Here is a 23,313-nt window from a genome sequence, read left to right on the forward strand (position 1 = left end):
ACAGATGGCACTGTTCTGTTTGTTCCCTTTGGCAGAATGCAGCACAGCAATTTTGGTTGCTAAGCTACTTTGCATCAGATGTCAGTAAATCTGTCCCTTCTTGTTGAAATACTTCGCCAGAAAGTCCCAAAAATAGATAACAATTTCTGTTTGCATGCGGTTTCATAGAAAAACGATTTAATAGAATACCATTATTAAGAAGCCATATCATCTAGACGGTGTAATGGAAATATTGAGAATGAATGGCTTTTTCTATTTTACAGAAACCAATTCACAGAAAGTCTTTTTTTCAAAATTGGTTTCTGCATACTTATTTTTAAAAGTGTAAATAAAATGGTTGCAGGTCTTAATTTCAGAAACATATTTGTCGAAGGTACTCATTTGAATCCTTTAAGTCAAGGGATATTATTTCAGGTGTAGATTTTATACTTTGTCAATCATTTACTTTGAACGCTGGTCCCTTACCACACCTAAACACCAATCATCCCTGCCCTCTAAAAAGGCATCCCCACACTTAAACTACTCCCATCTCTGACCCCTAAACTCCACCCATCCCTGTTCCCTTAAAGCACTTTCTACTCCTTAATTCTACCCATCTTTTAAACCAAAACCCCCTCACTACCACAAAACTCCACCCATTCCTGAACCCTAAAAAACCCTTTCTATACCTAAATCCCACACATTCCTGATCCCTAATACCACACCACCTCTAAACTCAACTCATCCCTCAACCCTAAAAAATCACTCACCACCCCTGAAAACCACTCATTTATGACCCCTAAAGCCCCTCGCCACCCCTGAACTACTGCATTCCTAAATCCTAAATACCCTTTCTACATATAAACTTTGTCTAACCCTGAGCCCTTAAAAGCTAACACCACCCTAAACTCCACCCATTCCCGAACATTAAACACCATGCACCACCCCAAAACTCTACCCTTCCCTGAACTTTAAAAACACTCCTCAGCCCTAAACTCCACCCATCCGAAAAATCGAAAACACACCAACACCCCCACACGCCACCCATCCCTGAACTAAAAAAATACCTCATCACCACTAAACTCCACTCTTCCGTGAACCCTAAGAACCCACGCCACCCCTAAACCCCACCCATCCCTGAACTCTAAAAATTTTAAAACCCCTAATCTTCACCCAAGGGCTTGATTTTATATGCTTCTTTGAAATTATCTTTCTTTTAAAATGCTTCCCGTACACAACCACACAATTGGAGTCTGGAGCTGAAGCCAGTAGGGCTAGGGCAAAGTTAGTGTGATTGCTCGCTGAGTATGTGAGTGCGCACTAGCAGGGCAGTGCCTCAGTCGGTTGTGATTAATCATTCAAAATTATAGGGGACTATTAACAAACGGCATGTTGTAGTACTACAAACCGTACTACAAAATGCTATTCACAAACCTAGGTGTGGAGTTTAAGCACTCCTATACTTACAGACACAGAGATCTCCATCCTGACTGCAGTCTCTGCACATATGTACATTTTATTAGTAAATGTGGGCAGGACACAGAGAAGTGCCTGGAAAATAGGTTACACTTCCGAACAGAGGGTTGGGGTTAAGGGAGGAGTAAGGAGAGGTGTAGAGAGGGTCAGGGAGGGATATCAATCCACCCACAAAAGAGTACACCCATAGCTATTCACAACTGCACTTCTACAATTACTACATCCACAAATGTACTCAAAACAGTAGTGAAGCACTCCAGCTCAGAGCTGGAGTATGTCTAGCACCACACATGGGCAGCCACAGTGATGTCGTGTGCCGTTTACATGGTCTGTGCTATGTCTTGTTCATATCAGCGCCAAGACGATAGGTGTTCCTATTGCCTACGGTATGCGTTTTGGTGGGTATAATGGGCTCCCCCACTTTGCGCTAGCTCATTGTTTGGAATTGTACATCAGGACAGTTATTCCACATTATTTACATAGTCAAGAACATCATTTATAGCATTCATAATACATGTGTGATGAGGCATTCAGGGTACACGATTGACAGTTGTGCCTAGAGTGGCTGTATAGGTTGGTATGCCAGTGTGGCACACCATACGATACTCCATTAATGGTACTTGACGTCAAGACACTAAATTACATGCTCTAAACATTATGTTATATCACATGCTATTAATTATGTTCTTGACTATGTAAATAATGTGGAATAACTGTCCTGACGTACAATTCCATACACTGGGCTAGCGCAAAGTGGGTGAGCCCATTACACCCACCAAAACGCATACCGTAGGCAATAGGAACACCTATCGTCTTGGCGCTGATATGAACAAGACATAGCACAGACCATGTAAACGGCACACGACATCACTGTCCTTTAACATAATGGGTGTCGGACACAAGTAAGCGCGCATTAAAACTAGGATACCCGGCCAGTCCCCACACTCAACAGAATCATCAAATTAATTACGTTATAAATGTCCGCAATCTATAAATAATATCCAAGCACAATACATGCCCTTTAGAACTTGGATGGGCCTTACACACGCGTCAGGCAGCAGTCTGTTTTTTGTTTTCATTACTGATAACAGAAATACAGATCTCATTCGCTGATCACACTCCACAGTCGGGTCTGAACATAGACTTTTGGCGGGAAGGCAGGCCTTTATAAATCCAGAGCAAGCATTGACCCCTTGTCATCATACCTGAGCCACAGGCTGCAGTTGATTTATTCTCCATAAGAGATAAGCGGGCACACGCCCTGTGCTTGAATGCTCTTAGAGCGGTGCTATATCACGTTTTCCCAGAGTGCACATTTTTTAATGCATTGACTTCTTCTTTTAGACACCAAAGTGAGAATATTCTCACCCTCCATATGAAAATAACGACGACGACAGAAGGAAGTAGCCTGCTTCCATGCATGCGCTCAGAATCGGAACTCGGTAAGCACTGAGCCTTTATTAAATATATTCTCACCCCATTACAAGTGTCCCCGTACTTTTACCAATTCACATGCTCCCTCCCCCTCTCTTTAGACCCGTCTTGACAGCGCTTTGATCGTGCCATCTTCCACACACGTGGATCCTTACATTGTGTGCGTTCACGTAATAGCCTGCTCACCATCCACCTCACACTTGGGGTAAGTTCCAGGTCTGTTCCAAGTTGCAATACTAGGTCATGCCTCCAACCCCCAATTTTTGAATGCTAATTACTCGTTTTTCTCACATGTGTAGCTCCCGGCTGGGAACCATGTGAGTATCCCTTTCTTATCCTTTGCACAGTGCCACACCCTCCACACGAGCTGGTCCATTACCCTTCAGGTACTATACAAACGAAACCTTAGTTCTACCACATAATACCAGTTGCTTAAAATGAGCCACATACTGACATTATCCCTCATCTTCTCATAGGTGTCCCTACGATCATAGGTCCTGAAGAGACCCTACACTGCACCCAGGGTCGAAACTCCGTCGACAAGTTGCATAAACGAACCATTGTTCACCAGCACTGATCACTGTATCTAGCGCTGTATACTGTGCATATATATGTAAATGGTCGTTTATATGAAGCATTGGAAACCTTGTATATATTTCACATATATGTCACTAATTTTCTAGGTTCCGTTTTTCACTGGGACATCTTTCACTCAGAACTATATGTTCAAATGTATTACTTTGTAACAGTATTTCATTTCAAGGATTAAATAAATATTTTTGATTCAAAGACAAATCAGAGGTGTATTTCCTTCCTTCTTTCTCCAATATCACTATAACCCAATATATTGCCATTGTGCTCATATTCATTGAGATTACTTCATTAAGTGTCCACAGGAGCCTCTGTCTTTTGATAATAAGTTTTATTACCCTGGTTCCGCGTGAGTAGGGTTCCCTTGTTCCTGTCCTGCTGTTTGGCTAAAGACATCCGGTTTTAAATATCGAGATTTTTAATTCATACAATTTAGTTAATTTAAACGGATTGAAAAGTGCTAGTGCATATACAGTACTCTTGAATGTAAACATCTGACTTGTAAACCTCACTACTATATAAAAAAACACGTGCTTGTGCAAAAATATTAAAAGTGGTATGTGCAAATCTTCCTCGTGTCAGTTATCAGTAAAACCCAATTAGAAACTGTGTTAAAAAATCTAAGATATAGGGCTTTAGGCGGTTTTCAGTTTAAACCATATGGTTGCATGTTCACTGCTGGATGATGTTTGACTCCCCTTTCTGTGCATTAATCTCAATCTCTTTTGGGTCCTATCTCAATCTAGAGGCATGTATGTAAGTCCTCTGTGGCATTGAGGCCCCCCGGTTGCTTGATATCGAGGTCTAGAATGTAACGAGTTTCCAGACGTCTAAGTGCTTTGACCCTGTCACCCCCTCTTTTGATAGGTGGAATACTGTCAATCAGGAAGTACTTAAGGTCTTTGGGGTCCGCATTGTGTTCTTCTCCGAAATGACGGGCCACCGGATAGGTTTGGTCCTGGTTTTTGATTGCCCTAATGTGCTGGAGTACCCTCTTGTGCCCCTGCCGTATTGTACTGCCTACATATCTTAGGCCACAAGGGCATTCAGGCACATAGACCACATGGTCAGATTTACAGGTCAGGGTCTTGGTGATTGATCGCTTGTGTTCCCCGAAATGTGTCTTGTATGAAGTTGTGCTGACTCCATACTGGCATGCCTTGCATACCTTGCACTTATGGAATCCCTTTCTTTGGGTAAGCCACGTACTCTTTAACTGGCTTCCAGGATCATTTTGGAATAATGTGTCCTTCATGGAGGGTGCCCTGCTATATGTAATAGCTGCCCTATTTGGTGGTAAGTGGCCAATAACTGGGTTGCCCAGGATTAGGGCCAATTTCTCCTTATAATGTTAGTAATGGCTTTTCCCTGTTTGTTGAAACCCAGGATGAACCTGAATGTTTCTACTTTTTCACCCTGGGATATCTCTGTCTCAGTGTGTTTGTTTAGAAGGGTCTCTCTCCTGACAATATTGCTTTTATAATAGCATTATTGATGCACAGTGTGTGTGGTGTAGCCTCTAGCTAAAAACCTGTTCTTGTTAGCTAGCTGGACTTCCTGTAGGTCATTTTCACGGCTGCATATGCACTTTAGCCGGAGCATCTCCCCATAAGGAATGCTATGGAATAAATGGTTGGGGTGCGAGCTTCTGGCATGCAGCACCGAGTTGCCTGCTGCAGGTTTTCTATGCAACTTGGTTTGGAGTTTGCCTTCCCTGACATATACCTGGACATCTAGGAAGTTTACCATCTCAGTGCTGATTGATACCGTAAAGTGCAGGTTGAGGTTATTCACCTTATAGACCTTCTATACATTTTTCAGCCTCCGACCTAGTACCCTGCCAGATTAAAAAAAGGTAATCTATGAACCGCAACCATACGCTGATGTTGTTTGCTACATATGTTCCGTGTTCTTTGTGTAGGACCAACTCCTCCCACCACCCCATGTGCAGGCAAGAGTATCTTGGGGAGAAGCTGGCCCCCAAAGCTACACCTTGCTGCTGTTGGTATGGAGCATTTTGAAACATAAATATATTGTTACTCAAACAAAAGTCTACCATATTGATTAACATTGTGCTATGTTGCACAAATTATGTCGATTTTCGCGCTAGGAAGTGTTGTAGCGCCCTCAAACCATCCTGATGGTTGATTGATGTATATAATGATGTTACATCTAGTGTGATAAGTAAATAGTCATCCTGCCAATTGAAATCTTGCATTTTGAAACGAAAGTCCCCAGTATCCCTGATGTAGGAGGGTAGTTTGCACATGATCTTGCAAGTGAAAGTCTACATATTGTGAAGTTCCTTCAAGTAGACTGTTCCGGGACGATATAATTGGCCTTCTTGGGGGTCTTGTAATGTTCTTGTTTTTCTTCTGTGTTTTGGTATAAAATACAAGATAGGCGTTACTGGATTGTCATTTCGTAGGAATTTATATTCATCTAGAGTCAGCAGACCCGCATTTTTCCATGCCACCAATTTCATCTTCCAGTATGCGCCATGGCACACCCACGCATGCGCATTTCTCGCAAGAAATGCACATGCGCGGGCATCCGTGCATGCGCATTTGTCACAAGAAGTTGAAAACGAGGAAGAGGGAGCCCCGGAGACGCCGCGCTTCAGGTAAGTCTCTTTACTTTTAATTATTTAACATGCAAGATATGATTTAAAAGGAGGGCGGGGGAGGCGGGTGGCGGGCGGCAGGCAGCTACGCTTCGCCCTGGCGTGTGCGTAGCGCTTGCCTGCTTTGCCTACTTCGAAAACTGCGAAGCAGTCAGTGCTACGTACACTACGTGGGCGAAGCGTAGTGTAACGCCCAGGGTTAGTACTCACACACCTAGTCACTCATGCAAATAATTAATCACACTCCCATTTACTCACCTATACAGTTATACACACACCAGCTCACTTACTTATACAAATACTAGCATATTCTAACGCTCTTATACAATCACTGATAAAAGCACACACTCATCCATACAGCCACTCTCACAATCACACACTCTCACTTATGGCCATTTAAATACTCTAACACACATATATACTACCTTTCACATATGTAGTTACTCACACATGTACCACTGAGATATACATTCACTCACTAACACACCCATACACACACTCACCCACCCATACAGTCCATCACAGATGCAGTCTTGAAACCATGCACCCAGAGAATCACCCACTCACACATCTATGCACAGAGTCACACACACCCCACCCACACAAACACTCAGGCACCCGTACACATACTCAGACAACAAATCAATAACTCATATATACACTCATGTAGTTATTCACAAACCGATGCAGCCGCTTACACACCAGCAGACAGACGGATACAGACATTCACACAGTTTAGTCACTAACCCATGCATTCAGTAAGATACGTTTAATCACTCACTTATAGAGTCACTCACGAACGTACTAAATCATCCATTCAGACACTTATACACCCACTCATTCTTTAATACACCTTTCCCTATATATATTAAACATATTTAAACTTTACAGAAACACATAGTCACTGGATGATGTCATCAGTGATGTCATCAGTGATGTCATTTGAGATGTCATCAGTGATGTCACTGACCATGTCATGAGTGATGTAATATGTGACGTCATCAGCAGTGCATTGCGGGAGCGCGAGTTATAGTTAGCTGAACTAACTATAACGGGGGAATTTCATGGGTTTTGTACGAGTGAAATGTCCAACTAACTATAACGCCCCTGAAACCTATGGTTTTTTCAGGGAATTTCTAAGGTTTTTTAAATGCTAATTTCTAACTATAACGTGCCTGAAACCTTTGGTTTTTTCAGTATATATATATATATATATATATATATACTGAAATATATATTAGGGCGCCCTGAGTTTATTCAGTATTCAGACTCTTTATCATGTGCAAACTCAGAATTTTAGATTGGATAATGTATTTATGTGTCCATTAATTATTGTTTGACATGTTACACCAGTATTGTACAGCTGATAAAAAATTTATTTTTACGTGCACGGATTCGTAAATTGGATTTTTGAAGTATGTCTTCTATGTCCTTCCATCATGTGATATGGGTGTTATCACTTTAAAAAGCGTCACTCGCAAAGTCAGCCTCATGTGATCAAGGCAGTTTTCCGGCCGAAACGCGTCATGGCAGATAGAAGGGAGTCACCAATACAATAAAATTAATATGTATTGACCGATGAAGAGGAGTTTGTGCATTCTTTTTCCAGTGAAAGTCGACGAATGCTTTAATCTCATATATATATATATATATATATATATATATATATATATATATATATATATATATATATATATATATATATATATATATATAATAAAAAGCATCCCCTATGGGGAGTTTTAAAGAATAAAACGTATCTGCAATTTAGAATATGACTGCACACTCTGTCAACATGAGGCATATTTAAGATTTAAAAGTCGAGGTTACAAAGACAAAGATTTAAATCTGGCATTGGAGAAAGCAAACGGTCAAACATTGAGGTAGAATCATCTGAATTCATGAATTCGACTATCCTCAACGAAAATATAAACACACATAAAAAAGATCATGACCAATCTAGTTGTAATATGGCTAGACTCATTACCACATTTAGCTGCCAGGAGAAACAGTTTTGGAAAATAATATATAAGAATTGGCCCATTATCAAAACGGATTTGACTATGTCCCAATTAGTACCAGACTTACCCGCTCTTACTTTTAGACGTGCACCGTCTATGAGGGATGCCCTGGTGAGAACCAGTCCTGAGGTCCCTACTGTTTCTTCTAATTGGCTTAGCAAAAGAACAGGCTTTTTCAAATGTAGCTCGTGTCGAGCTTGTAAGTTTGGTAAAAATATGCATGAAATCATCACAGCTTTTGATTCAAAACCATTCAAAATCAAAACTCTGCTAACCTGCCGGACAGAGTATGCTGTCTATGTGTTAGAATGTTCTTGTAAATTAAAATACATAGGCAGTACCAAACTACAAGTTTACAATTGTATATTACAACACATACGAGCAATAGTGAACTCAGACCTGAGCTACCCAGTGGCCAGACACTTTAAACATGTGCATAGTAACGATTTGAAGAATTTGAGTTACTATGTAATTGATTCTGTGCCAAAATCAATAAGGGGCGGCAATAGGGAGAAAAAGCTTAGGCAATTGGAGTCTAGCTATATACTTACACTTGATACAAAAATGCCTAATGGTCTAAATACAGGGGAGGACCTACATAATTTCTTATAACTGTATGCTCTATTATAATTATATGATATGTATCCTCTTTTATCAAATACCTTTTGACCTCTTTGTTTTTAAAGAGGAAATTTACTGTGATTCCTTGCCTCATTTTAATTCCCGATGTGTGGTCATGTTTTAGCTGGATTTTACCATTGGTTTTATCTGGATTCTCTGGCTTTTACCTTTGGTTTTATTTTGGCTTTTACTGGTCTCCGCTGGGGATTTTTTTTAGGGACAGGTTTTAGAGTGTTTTCTCTCTTTTTTAACAACATCTACCTCTGTTTTATCTATTGGTTTTCTCTCTTTTTTTATCCTTGTGTAAAAAATATTGTTGTTGTTTATTGTGTCTTTTTACTGCTATGCACTTGCACTTTATTCTGACACTATTTGTCATCAACATTTTGACAACTCCAGATTCAATTGTGATGTTATAAATTAGTTATAGAGCTGTGATGACTAACTACGATATGCACTTTGCATATTACATTTTGTGTCATTTTAATGTTTTGCACTTGCACTTTATTCTGACATTATCTGCAATCATCATAGCAACAAATCTATATTCAAAATGTGATGACTAGAATCATTTATAGAGATGTGATGATTGGCAGTGATTTGCACTTTAGCACCATTTGCACTTTATGCTCGAGACAGTTTGATTTGTACTTTGCACTAATGATAATAGTCATCTATTCGGTAACTCTCTAAATGGAAGTATCAGCTATGATTTTAATTACTGGTAATCAAAGAGGATATGATCTGTTAATCATGCTTTAATGTTTGACAGTTCTTTTTTGAATATTAACACACATTGTGTTATGGTATCCTACATACTGTGATCTAGATTGTATTTGGACATGTATAGTAGTATTTTTTCTATCTCTCTGATTTTTTTTAAAAAAATGTGTGTTACCGTTTTTTTTACCACTGAGAGTATTTATTGTGGATTGGCCCTGCAAGCATCATGTGATCAAGGCAGCGTCCTGCTGTCGAAACGCGTCATGCTGAGCACTTGCTGTTTGTTATGTAGCTGTTTGTGGATGGAATAAACCTGCATATCCAACCTCAAAAGCAATTTGTGGTCCGTACCTGGTTAAATGCTGTGAGAAGCGTGTCAGGACTGGGTATTTTCATATATATATATATATATATATCACACACCTTCCTGTACCTCCAAACGGCGAACAAGAAATGCAACGTCCCACACGAAAGCTCGTCAATCACAAGTGATTTATTTTCTCATAACATCGCCTATCGTTCCTCACGACGCGTTTCGGGCATCTAGTGCCCTTGATCACATAATGAAATGGCGGTACAATTCAGGTATATATACTCTTTCTTTTTTTTCTTTTTTAGTGTTTTTTTACGTTTTTTTACGTTTGCACCATGTGATAATGGAAAGTGACAACATACTATACATATAGGCTTTTTTTCTTTTCTAACTTTTTTAACTTTTTTAACTTCTCACTCGTTTTCAAATCACTGGTGTAAATACCAATGCGTTGTCTTATTGCATGACAATATTTAGCGTCACAAATATTAAATATCTCCAAACAAAGCTTATTCAACAACAAAAATAAATAAATATGTAACAAGTAATTTAAGTAACTTTGAATGTGCAAAGTATGCATGTGCAATATTGCGCTGTAAACAACTAATAATGATGCATTAACATTTTGATAATTGCCATGATATGTCTAAATACAAATATACATGCAATTTATATACATTATTTATAATGTATAAAATAATGTCACATTATATGTGTGCAAAATACGCAAGTGCAAACTGAGCTATCATTAGTGCAAATTATTTTAGGATGTGCAAATCACCACATGAATGTGGATCCGCTTGTGCAAAATAATGCTGTTATAAGTGAAGCTAACTGTCAATATTAAAAACGTAAGTTAAATATTAAGAAGTGTCCTTAGATGTTTATAAAAGCCTAGATGTATATAAAAAATTGTTGTTCCTAGTGAATTAAAGTGTCAAGTGCCAATGCAGTTAAACAAAAAAACTCTATTGTCAATAAGAAATATTGATTGGGAACAAAATCAATATTCAACAAATATTGTTCAGAAGCAAATGGCACAGATTCAGATTGAGGAAATACGAGTAATGACAGCAAATATAAATATACATATGCATATAAATATAAATATAAAAGAACCTGATAATGTGTTGATCATATTTCCAATTGCAGCTACATAAAATATTATGAGATACACCAGGGTTTACTAGGGTCCAATGATATCATGCATAGTTAAAAACTGAGCCCAGTTAAAAACTATAAAAAGGTATGCATGTCCTCTGTATTATTAAGACCGTTAGGAAATTTACTATCAAGTTCTAAAATATATTTTGTTTCTCGCTGCCTTAGTATTTTTTCTCGATTTCCTCCTCTGCGTGAGGCTAACACTGAGTCAATCATAAAATAAGAAAGGCAATTGATATCTTTGTTGTGGACTTCTTTGAAGTGACGAGCGACCGGATATGCCGGATCGCTGTTGATGATAGCACGAAGATGTTGTAGGATTCTCACGTGTACCTGGAGCTTGGTACTTCCCACATACCGAAGCCCACAGGTGCATGTGAGTACATATATCGCGAAATCAGTACGGCAGTTGTAATTGCCGTTGATTTGTGCCTCATTTTCTCTAAATGGAGAATGGTATTTGGTAGTGTTTACACCAAATTTACATGCACGACAACTTGTGCATCTAAAAAAGCCTTTTCTGGGTTTTAGCCATGAAGTGGACTGTGCAAGTTCGGGACAGTTTTTAGAAAGTCTGCCTGCTGTTGACTGTTTTTTTCTAAAAGTGATGGTCGGTTTGTCTGGCAGTGTGTTTTTGAGGACATTATCGGTAAGAACAATGGGCCAATTTTTATTTACAATGGCTCTAATTTTTCTTTCCTGACTACTGAATGTCGTAATAAGTCTTGGTGATTCTTCCGATAAACTGTTCTGTCCTTCATTATCTGGGGCATTCGGTAAAAGAGATGCCCTAGATTTCTTACTAGCTTTTTCAACTGCTTCCGTTAGTATTTTGCTGGAATAACCCCTTTTCCCTAATCTAATTAGGGCTTCGGTTTGGCATTTTTCAAAGTCCTCTGAACTGCTGCAAATACGCTTGAGTCTTAAAATTTCCCCATAAGGAATGCTAGTGATTAAATGTTTTGGGTGTGCACTGGTCGCGTGTAATGTAGCGTTTCCTGCTGTAGGCTTTCTAAACGCAGTAGTGACTAGTTCACAATTCTTAATTTGAATGGAGACATCTAAAAATTCAATTTTGATGGGACTGATACATGATGTAAAATGTAAATTAAAACAATTCATATTGATGGCACTAATAAAATCCTCTGCACTCTTGCAATCTCCATTCCAAATCATAAAAACATCGTCTATATACCGCAACCAATGCATAATTCTTGTATTAAACAATTCCTTATGTTCTGTTCTGAGGACCTGCTCCTCCCAATAGCCCACGTGCAAACACGCGTAGCTAGGGGAGAAGCAGGCCCCCATCGCGAGACCTTGTATTTGCCTGTAAATATCTTTTCCAAACATAAAGTAGTTGTTGTTCAAACACCAAGTAATCAAAGAAGACAACATTTTGTTATGCATCACATATTCACACGGTCTAGAGCTTAAAAAATGTTCAATAGCCTTTATCCCACTTGAATGTTGAATACTGGTATAAAGTGATTCTATATCAAGAGTTACTAGAATCCAATCGTTGTTCCATGAAACATCCTTTAACTTATTTATGAAGTCTCCCGTGTCTTTGACAAAGGAAAGCAATGTCTTCACTATGTCTTGTAGATAGAAATCGATATATCGTCCCACTTGTTCGGTCATGCTTTTGATTGCTGAAATGATGGGGCGACCGGGAACTGGAACCTTGCCCTTATGTATCTTTGGCAATAGGTAAAGAAAAGGAAGAACCGAATGTTCATTGAACATAAATTGGTATTCATCTGGGGAAATCAGTCCCTCGTATTTCCATTTTTTCAACTCTTTTTTTAATGATTCTTTAGCTTTGTTATAGGCTAGTGTTGTGGATTTTTCATAGCAACTTGTGTCGTTTAATTGTCGCATAGCTTCCTGTGTGTATTGTGATCTGGGCCATAGGACAATGTTGCCACCTTTATCCGATTTTTTCACAATCACTTCATTGTCATCTCTAAGTTTTTTTATCAAGTTGTGATAAAGTCTTTGATTCAAATTCGGTCTGCTTTTTTTATAATTCACTTGGCGATGAAGTTTCTTTATATATCTGTGACTCGTTCATGGAAGATATCCACAGCGTCCTTGGGCATGATTGGCAAAAATGTAGATTTCGCTTTATAGGGGCTTTCTCCTGCACCCTTTTGAAGCAAATCGATAGTGCTTAATTTTTGTTGTGTTGACAGTGATGGTTCATCGATCTCATTGTTTTCCAACTCATGCATTGTCAATAATGTTTGCACATCTGAGGCTTGTAATCCAGCCTGATTGGTCATATCATAAGTATTCTTTTTCTTTTCAAGTCCTGTTTTGATCATGATATATAAAGCAAAAAATATCTACTCTTGTTGTAGCATAATTAAAGTTGCTTTGGGGGCAATAATTGAGTCCGAGGGCTAGAAGTTGTTCCTCCGCCTTAGATAATGTTGTGGACGATAGGTTTATAATGGTTTTTTCGTCAGGTTCTACATTTTGCGCCAATACTTGCGCTGATTTCCTCTCCGCTTCACGTTTCCGCCTGCGGCGCCTCGTTCTTCTGATTGTTTTACGTCTTTTCTTGTGTTGTTCCTTTCGTTTCGCGGTCTCAGAGTTTGTCTCCGTGCATCCGCTAAAAAATCAACCTCTTCGCCCAGGGTGAGAATTGCATCATTTGTTGTTCTTTCAACATCTCTGCCCTCAATACTAGAATCACTTGTGAGAGATGCTGTATCAGTTTCAATAGTATTGTTCTCAATATTGCCTGTTTGAGCAAGACGTATGGCATTGGGTTTATTGCTGTTACTTGCCTTTAATTTTCTTGCATTGTCATATTTACGAGCAAATGTGTAGATTTGACCCAACTCATAGTCCGTTTGATCCCGGGCAAACTTGTGGGCTTTTCTTGCTTTAATTTTTTCTTCGTGTTTTTTTAGGCGTTCATCAATTTCTTTTCGTTTTGTTGAGATGAAATCTTTTTTGTTTTCCATTTTATCTAGATCTTTATTGATTGTCACTATTTCCATTAGTAATGTTTGGCGGTCGATTTCTGCATATTTAATTAATATGCGTACCAAATTCATGGATGCTGTCAGGTTACTTTCACCCCATTCTCTGAGCATTTATGGGTTAGGGTTGTCAAAACTTGGAGCCAAAAGAATTCTTAGACCACGAGGTATTCTATTTGCTTCCATATACTTTGTTAGGGATTTGTGCTCCCACCACTTCGTAACTTCATTTCTCATCTTTTTCTCCAGATTTTTCAACAAGAAGTTAACGTCACTTTCTGTATTGCCATTTAATTCATTGCTAACCGTAGTGTTTGGATTGACTCTTGGTAGATTAGCAAACAGTATATCTGCCGCTGCTTCGCGTTCTTGTACCGCGTCATCTGACATATTTTAAGGATTCTAATTAGGCGATGTGAAGACAACCAATAGTGTTGTTTTTCAAAAGAAAACCGTCCCGTGTGAGCTAACGTAATTCCCCGACCTACACAAATGCCGTATTACTCACCAATATGCGCAGTATACCTTCGCGAGTCCTCCGACTGCAAACTCGGGTGTCTGCTGCTTGGTGTACGTATTTCCGGCTTGTAGGGGGTATGCAGCCAAAATTCCTTTATCGGATCCTTACAACAGTTCGATTGAGGGCTGCCACCAGCTTCTGGAGAGGGGCCCGTTGCAGCGGAAGCAACCGGACTTCCGTGAATCAATATCACACACCTTCCTGTACCTCCAAACGGCGAACAAGAAATGCAACGTCCCACACGAAAGCTCGTCAATCACAGGTGATTTATTTTCTCATAACATCGCCTATCGTTCCTCACGACGCGTTTCGGGCATCTAGTGCCCTTGATCACATAATGAAATGGCGGTACAATTCAGGTATATATACTCTTCTTTTTTTTCTTTTTTAGTGTTTTTTTACGTTTTTTTTACGTTTGCACCATGTGATAATGGAAAGTGACAACATACTATACATATAGGCTTTTTTTCTTTTCTAACTTTTTTAACTTTTTTAACTTCTCACTGGTTTTCAAATCACTGAAATATATATATATATATATACATATATATGAATGTTCATTTATATTTATTATAAAAACATTTTAAATATCTTTTTGAGATAAATAAACTTTTTTAATTTTCTCTTCTCTATACTTTTGTAGTAGTACAACTTACTCACTTCAAAATGCAATTCACAAACCTATGAGTGTGAATCTCCACATCCACCACTCCTATCTATTCTATGGGGAGATGTAAATTTACTACGATGGGGCCGATTGCGATGCCGTCAGAAGCTGCTCCAACCCTCAGCCGAAGCCCATCCTACTGCATCGTAATCAGCAGTTTGGATTAATTTATGATCGACCCATTTGGATGGAGTTGGTCGGAAATTTATCCAAACTGGATTTCCGAATGGCTTCCGACAGGCTCAGAGAGCCCTTCTGCCATTCAAAAAGCCTCCTGTAATCCCAAGGGTGGCATTTTTTAATCCGAGGCATTACAATGTCGGATTCCGATAGCCTTTCTGTGCCGGCCTTTCTGACACACAAAGGCTGGTAGAAGTCGACTTTTGGAGTCCCCAGCAGCGCCCCCATGGGTGGAAGGCCTCCTGTTGATCCCTGCACCTCGCGGCAGGCACCTCTTCTTTTTACAGAGAGCATGCATTCAGGTCGGAATGCATGCTCCCATTGTAAAGAATAGGACTGTGAGCGAACAGTGAGCCCGATTCACAAAGGTAAAGTTAGAGGAAAGTCTAACTTTATGACTTTCGGTATTCACAAAGGGCATATATGAGTAGTAAATGCCCTTTGTGAATACCGAAAGTCGTAAAATTTGACTTTTGTCTAACTTTACCTTTGTGAATCGGGCCCAGTGTTCAGTCGCATCCTAATTGCTGTGTTGGGACCGCTGACAGGAGGTCGGTCGGTCCCAGTACCCAATCGATGATGGACGGACTCAGATCTGTCCGACATCAAAATCTGCCCCTTAGTAGCAAATGTGCGAGGAACCAGAGGGGAGTGGTGGAAAAAGGGGCATATTTACTACTAAATGGGAGATGTTTAGGGAGCAGTAAGGAAGGTTTTAGGGAGGGACATGCACCCACAAAGGAGTTAGCCCATTGCTTTTCGCAAACAACACCTCTAAATTTACTGAAGTTAATAATGGCACAAAACAGTAGTGAATGTACTTCAGCTTAGAGATAGAGGAAGTCCAGTAACACAAAAGGCAGACCACTGGTTCTGTAACAACCTCCCATTTAAAAGAAATAGTAGGGGACTTAAAATAAAACTGCAGATGCCAACATTCTCACTAAGATTGCTTCTTGAGGCTACAACCCCAGCTATAGAATCTTGTACACCTGGACTAATCGTTTTTTTTCCCCTCACGCCATGCAAGCGATAATACCAAAAAGGCCCTCCACCTCATTGGTATTACGCCATGGGTGCTAAACATGCAGTCATGGTCAAATTGGATGCTGAGAAAGCATTTGACCGTGTTGACAGGGCCGTCATGGCTGATGTATTGAGTCATGTGGGGGTCCTATATTCATGTCTTAGCTCCTACCAGGTTATCAGGCCCCCATGCTATACTCCGCGAAAACATTTTTTTCTCCAACTGGGTGCACATAATCAAGGTGCGCGCCAGGGTTTCCCCCTCTCCCCTCTCTTTTTTGCACCTCACATTGGAACCGTTGGCACAAGATATTTGAAGTAATTTCCAGATTAAGAGAATCCAGTTTGGCCAACAGGACCTTCAAATTACTATGTTTACTGTCGATGTCCCCCTGTCCCAGTCTGATCCTGAAGCCTCTATCCTCCGGGTGCAGCAAGAACTACAGCATTATCAAGAAGTCTTGGGGTTCAAGATTAATGTATCCAAATATGAGAGTCTGAATATATCGACCCCTCGGGCTGTAGTACAGCAGGCAATCACCACCTTCTGATGGATGACAACCTATATTAGAACATTGGAATGTTGAGGTCTCCATTGAGGACAATGGAGTGCTCCGGGCTTGCAATGGCTGGTAGAATCCTGGAGCATCAGCATTCCAATGTTTGGTCACAGCAACAGTTGTGAACCAAGGCCGCACAGAAATCCCATCTGGCTTCGTGAGGCTCTTTTTTTACAAATTAGAACATTCTGCCCTCTTGGGGCAGAATGTTCTACTAACCTTAGAGCCCTCCATAGCGGCCTCTACCCAACATTAAAGGTTCTTCCATTGTTAAAGGCCCTCATCTTTGGCTCAGCCCTTTTAACACTGGAGCGGGCCTTTAATGGCCGGTAGAGCCCACTACGGCGGGCTCTAAGGCTATATTGTGTACTTGAGCTTGGCGTTGGCCTCTACTCTGGCTAAAACTAGAATGCTAAACCTCCAGCATGTTAAACGGAATATCTGCTGCAAAATCAGTAGCTGGAGGCATAGCTCCCGCTCTCTTTTTGGAAAGATTGCTGCATATAAAGTGATAATCTTGCCCAAAGTACTATAGGTCCCATTACGATGGCGGGCGGACTTTGTCCTCCCGCCACCGTAACAGAAAACGGGACCGCCCGCCAGAGGCGCGGCAATCCCGTGGGGCCAATTAGGATGCAACTGCCACCCTGGCGGTCGCATCCCGCATCTTTTACATTGCGGCGGGCGGTGTAAGCAGCACCCGCCGCAATGTAAAAGTTGCATGTTGTGCATTGGCATGCACAACGTGACAGGCACCGCGCGGTGCCTGCCACGTTGTGCATGCCAATGAAGGGGGTAACATAGGTACCCCCTAAGTGCAACCAACCCCGGGGGCCCACAACGGGCCCCCAAAGCCATTTACCGTATGCCTTTCCATGGCGGAGTCTCCACCATGGAAAGGCATACGAACGGCATACATCATAATATGGATGGCGGTGCCTGCACGGCCACCATATTGTGTGCCTTTTCCACCTGGTGGGCCGGCAATCGGTCGGGCAGAAAAGCAACAGACGGACTTTCCGTCCGCCGCGGTACCCCCCGCCAGAGTAATATGGCGGGAGGGAAATTGTGGTGTGATATCATGCGGATCACCACCACCCGCCACCGCCGGCCGAGCGGTGGAGATCCGCACGAAATCATAATAGGCCCCTTTATCTCTTCCAGACACTGACCCTTTGAATTATGAAGGAATGCATAGCTGATCTTCAATCGTTATGTGCCCACTTTATCTGGGGAGGAAAGACGGAGAGGATAGGTTGGAGACAGAGGCTCATTGTGTCCACAAGCTGGTGCTTGAGTTTCCTGATTTGGCCTACTATTATGTTGCGGCCAATCTACGCTATCTTATACACTGGACTCCAAGGGACACAGGAAAGGGTTGGCACTTGATTGACCACAATATGGTAATGGGATCCTAATGGGAAAATTCCCTGGTGGCCTAGATCTGAGAGAACAAAAATGCTCCATGTCTCTCCCATCACAAGGGCAAACTTGGAGGTCTGGGACAGAGTAGGGATTTCCTCCCCTTCTCACCTCTTTGGGTTAACTATGACTTCACCTCAACAAGTGGTTGGAGGGAGGGTGTAAAACAAATCGGACTCGTGCATCCACAGATCCCACTAAACATTCAAACAACTGAAGGAAGAGTTCCACCTCCTAGAGACTGAGAGATATTGTTACATGCAATTGCGCCACTGGCTCTTAAATCCCAGAATTAAGAAAGGAGGCACAAGAACCCTCACTCAGGCCATAAGCATGCAATCTTCATTATATATGGCATGCTTCATACTAGTGCAAAAGAAACAATTGATGGACAGAATGCTGGACAATTCAAACATTCACCCGAGTCACAAGGATCCAGTGGTGTGGTGAGCACGGGACCCATGTCTGGGCGTACCCTTTTCACTTAGTGCGACATATGTAAAAGAAACAATTGATGGACGTAATGCTGGACAATGCAAACATTCACCCCCAGTCACAAGGATCTGGGTTAAATCCATCATTCTTTTACTCACCACACCACCCCAGTTTGGACCCAGCCATATGCAAATCAGTCTTGACCCTGCTCCTTGTGGGAACAGGCCAGCCCTTACTGGCAAGCCAGATCCTCCCTGAACCGTAAAAAAGCATCCTGGGACCAGTTTCAGGGCATCACCCTTCATCAGCCAGGCTAGCTTGAATCCAGTGGTGTAGTGATCACGGGACCCATGTCTGGGCATACCCTTCCCACTTAGGGCGACATGTGCAAAGGAAACAATTGATGGACAGAATGCTGGACAATGCAAACATTCACCCCCAGTCACAAGGATCTGGGTTAAATCCATCATTATTTTGCTCACCACACCACCCCAGTTTGGACCCAGCCATATGCAAATCAGTCTTGACCCTGCTCCTTGTGGGAACAGTCCAGCCTGAACTGCCAAGTCAGGTCCTCCCTGGACTGGAAGCAAGCATCCTGGGACCGGTTTCAGGGCATCACCCTTCATCAGGGCCTGGTAGATGGAGCTGGGTATCACACTCGACCCCGGGCAGTGGACGGTAATCCTGTCGCGGGGCGGACAAGTATGCTTCACATTTGGGAGGGCAGGAAACCATCCTTATGATACTCTATCGGTGGCACTACATTCCAACCTGTCTAGCTAAAATGAAGGGAGGCCATAGCCCCCTCTGCTGGAGAGAATTTGGGGAGGAAGGCTCCTGCCCCAAGATACAACCCTTCTGGTCCTCGGTCCTCTCTGCAATAAAACATATTACTGACTCTGACCTACCTCGGTGTGCAGTGATTCTCCTGGGTCATCCAGTGGCGGAGGCTTACTCATAGTTTGGTTCCCTGGGGAAACTAACATGGCACTTCTTACTGGCAGCTAAGCAGGTCCTCCTAGACCTATTTGGTAAGCCAACTCTGCTGTCTGAACACAAATGAATTGAGCGGCTGTGGTGGATCCTTAGCATGGAGACGCTGGAGCCAGGAGAGGAGAAAATCTTTACCAAGCAATGGGAACACCTTTTACATTATTTAAGGAAGATTATAGGAAGCTATCACGCTTGATGCGCCTCCGCGGACTGAGACTCTTTAGTCCTTCTAAGCTCGAGGACCATTACACTGCAACCTACTGGCATTATAGAGACCAGCTGGACCCCGATATGGTTGACAATGAATTCTGAGAGGTTCCCTTCACAATTGAAATGGTGTGGACATTTTACACGGGGACCTGGGGGGTGAGAGAGGTAGTGCAAATGGCTTGCGGGTGGAAAGGGGGTGTTATTAGAGATGATCTCGTTGCTCACACTTGTGATTGCTAATTCTTCTGATCAATTAATCAATCTATCAATCAATACACTTGTAAAGTGCACTACTCAATCGTGAGGGTCTCAAGGTGCTGGGGGGAGGGGGATACTACTGCTCGAATAGCAAAGGTCTTGAGGAGCCTCCTAAAGGTTAGTGGGTCCTGGGTCTGCTATAGGAGGATGGGGAGGGTGTTCCAGGTCTTGGCGGCGAGGTGGGAGAATGATCTGCCGCCGGTGGTCCCTCTTCAGATGCGGGGGGTGAGGGCGAGGTCGGTGGAGCGGAGCTGTCGGTTCGGGGTGTAGAAGGTGAGTCGTCTATTGAGATATGCCGGTCCGGTGTTGTGGAGGGCTTTGTGTGCGTGGGTGAGGAGCTTGAAGGTGATCCTCTTGTTGAAGGGGAACCAATGTAGGTCTCTCAGGTGAGGCATGATGTGGTTGTGGCGCGGGATGTCGAGGATCAGGCGTGCAGAGGCGTTCTGTATACGTTGTAGTCGTTTCAGGATTTTGGCCGAGGCTCCTGCGTAGAGGGCGTTTCCGTAGTCCAGCCTGCTGCTGACGAGGGCCTGGGTGACCGTTCTTCTTGTTTCGGTGGGGATCCACCTGTAGATCTTGCGGAGCATGCGGAGGGTGTTGAAGCAGGAGGACGAGACGGCGTTGACTTGCTTGGTCATGGAGAGTGTTGAGTCGAGGATAAACCCCAGGTTGCGTGCGTGGTCGGTGGGTGTTGGTGCTGCTCCCAGTGTGGACGGCCACCAGGAGTAATCCCAGGCTGAGGGGTTGGAGCCGATGATGAGGACCTCTGTCTTGTCCGAGTTCAGCTAGAGTCCGAGTTCTGATGATGCTTGACTGATGTTTAAACATGATGTAAAAAGTTAATGAAAATGAATTAAAACCTAAAATAATACTGCAGAGGGACTAATGGTAAATTACATTAAATTATTTAAACTGGTTGAAAATATAAATAAATGTAATTTAATGTTAACAAATATCTAAAAATAAACATTTAACTTTTTATTTTTAAATATTTTAAAAACTTTTGTTGTTTTAAAAAAGTAATGCAGAAATGTTTATTAGAATATAATTGAATTAATTTTAATGAATTGTATACATCCCTTTTAATACTTTTTCGAAAAATTCAAAATAATGTCATTTTAAAATTACTATTACGTTTATTGTGTTGCATATAAAATAAATATCTAAAATTAATTTACAATAATATTTAACATAAAATATTTGTACTTACTTAAAAAAAAATACAAACTTCAGTATTTCTTTTTTTTTTTAATGGTTAACTAACAGAGAGCATCTTAAGCATGATTTATCATCACATAGTGTATTTTATTTTCTCCAGTTGATGTTTCACAAACTGACATTAAACAATAGACTATAGTTCTTCTACAAAAAGGGATCTAGTCCTGACAATCCCCCGATCTTTAGCACCCTTGACGTAAGGCAGAAACATAGTGAGTTTATCAAAAACATGAGTGGGTCTTACCGCTGCTCCTGGTTTTAATCTTCTATCACTGGACAATTTTAATTGATGACTATTCTTCTTCTTTAACTACTACTTAACAAAACACATTACTGTCCATTTATTCCATCAAGGAAGAGGATAGGTTGCTCACACTTCCTACAAACAAAGGCTCATGATGAGCCCACGGCGAACTTTGTACCAGAGCGAGGAGTGGACTCTGTGATGAAGCATGATGCTTTATGTGGGTGCAAGTGCAGTGTCCTGTTGAATACAACCTGACCCTGTAGTACGCATACAGCAGTTATGTTTTGTTATGCTTTTTGGACTTATAAAGTGCAAACAATTACCCGAAGGTGTCTAGACGCTATTAGAACACATATTAGAACGTCATTCTCCAAGGTCAATTAGTTATTAAGCAGTAGAACGAGGTGTGTTATCTATTTCTAGCCATCGGACCATAAGACCCTTTTTTGGGAGAACAGAGTTTAAGCCAAAAGCAAATGAATCAGAAGTGTCATTCACCAATGGTATTGGCTTTGTGTAGTTGCTCATTGTATATGTGATTAACTAGTACACACTTTGTGCAATGTCTTCTCTACCATTATCCTCGTTCCATCTCTTCCAGTCGTTCCCTCACATCCATCTCCACCTCACCAAGGGGCATATTAACAAGAAGCGGCGTTAAAATTATCACCGCTTTGGCGGCAGAAAACTGCAGCTAAAGTGGCGATAATGGGCTTGATAATATGCTCTATGGAATTCCAATTGAAGCCCATGTTAGATGTGAACGACATCTAACCTAAAGCGGCGATAATTTTATCGCCTGTCTTGATAATATGCCCCTATATCTCTACTTTTGTTTATCTTACACCTGTCTCTGTACTGTTAGTCTCCCTCTACCTCTCATTTGTCACCTCCTTCTATGCTTGTCTTATTCTCTTACCTCTGTTCTGCCAGGAGTTCCCATCTCACTTACACTTTTACCTGTGTTCTCTTCCTAGCTTCACCCTTCACATTCTTTTCCTCAACTCTTCCTCCATCTCCGTCTTAATCTCATATTTATCAGTCCCTTTTCATATATCTTCTTTGCCTCATTCTCGCCGTTTTTGCCCCGTTTCATTCATGCTTACTTCCCTGTCCCACTGTTACCCTTCTCTCCCAGTTTTCCATTCTCTACTAAATCTTTCTTTCATCTCTAGCCTTATTCCTTCTTACCTCTACCTCTCTTATATCCACTCCTGTCTATTTAGTTATCTATCTATCTGCTTCTGTCCATCTAGCAATATTTCAAGCGCAGCATACAGCACAAAGAGGTCTCTTGGCGCTTGCTGCATATAGTTACAGAAAAGGATGAGAGTCCGCCGACCAATAACAATACCTTTTAGAGTGACAATTAAGAAAATAATCAACATCAAACTACCACGTTTTTAGCTATCTCCTACACCCCAAGTTATTTATTTTCTTCTCTCAGAGACTGAGGGAGATAGTTCCAAAGCAGAGGCCCTTAAACTGTAAATACAGTAACACTCAAAATGTGATATTTGAAAATGGGAACTGGTCGTTCATAGCAACTTTTGAAGCAGGGTAAAGATTTCAGTTCGGATTGTACTTGGAAAAATTATTTCTCAGAAACAAAACAGGACACATGTTGTCGTTT

This window comes from Triturus cristatus, chromosome 1_2, assembly GCF_964204655.1.
Source record: "Triturus cristatus chromosome 1_2, aTriCri1.1, whole genome shotgun sequence".
Classification (NCBI taxonomy): domain Eukaryota; kingdom Metazoa; phylum Chordata; class Amphibia; order Caudata; family Salamandridae; genus Triturus; species Triturus cristatus.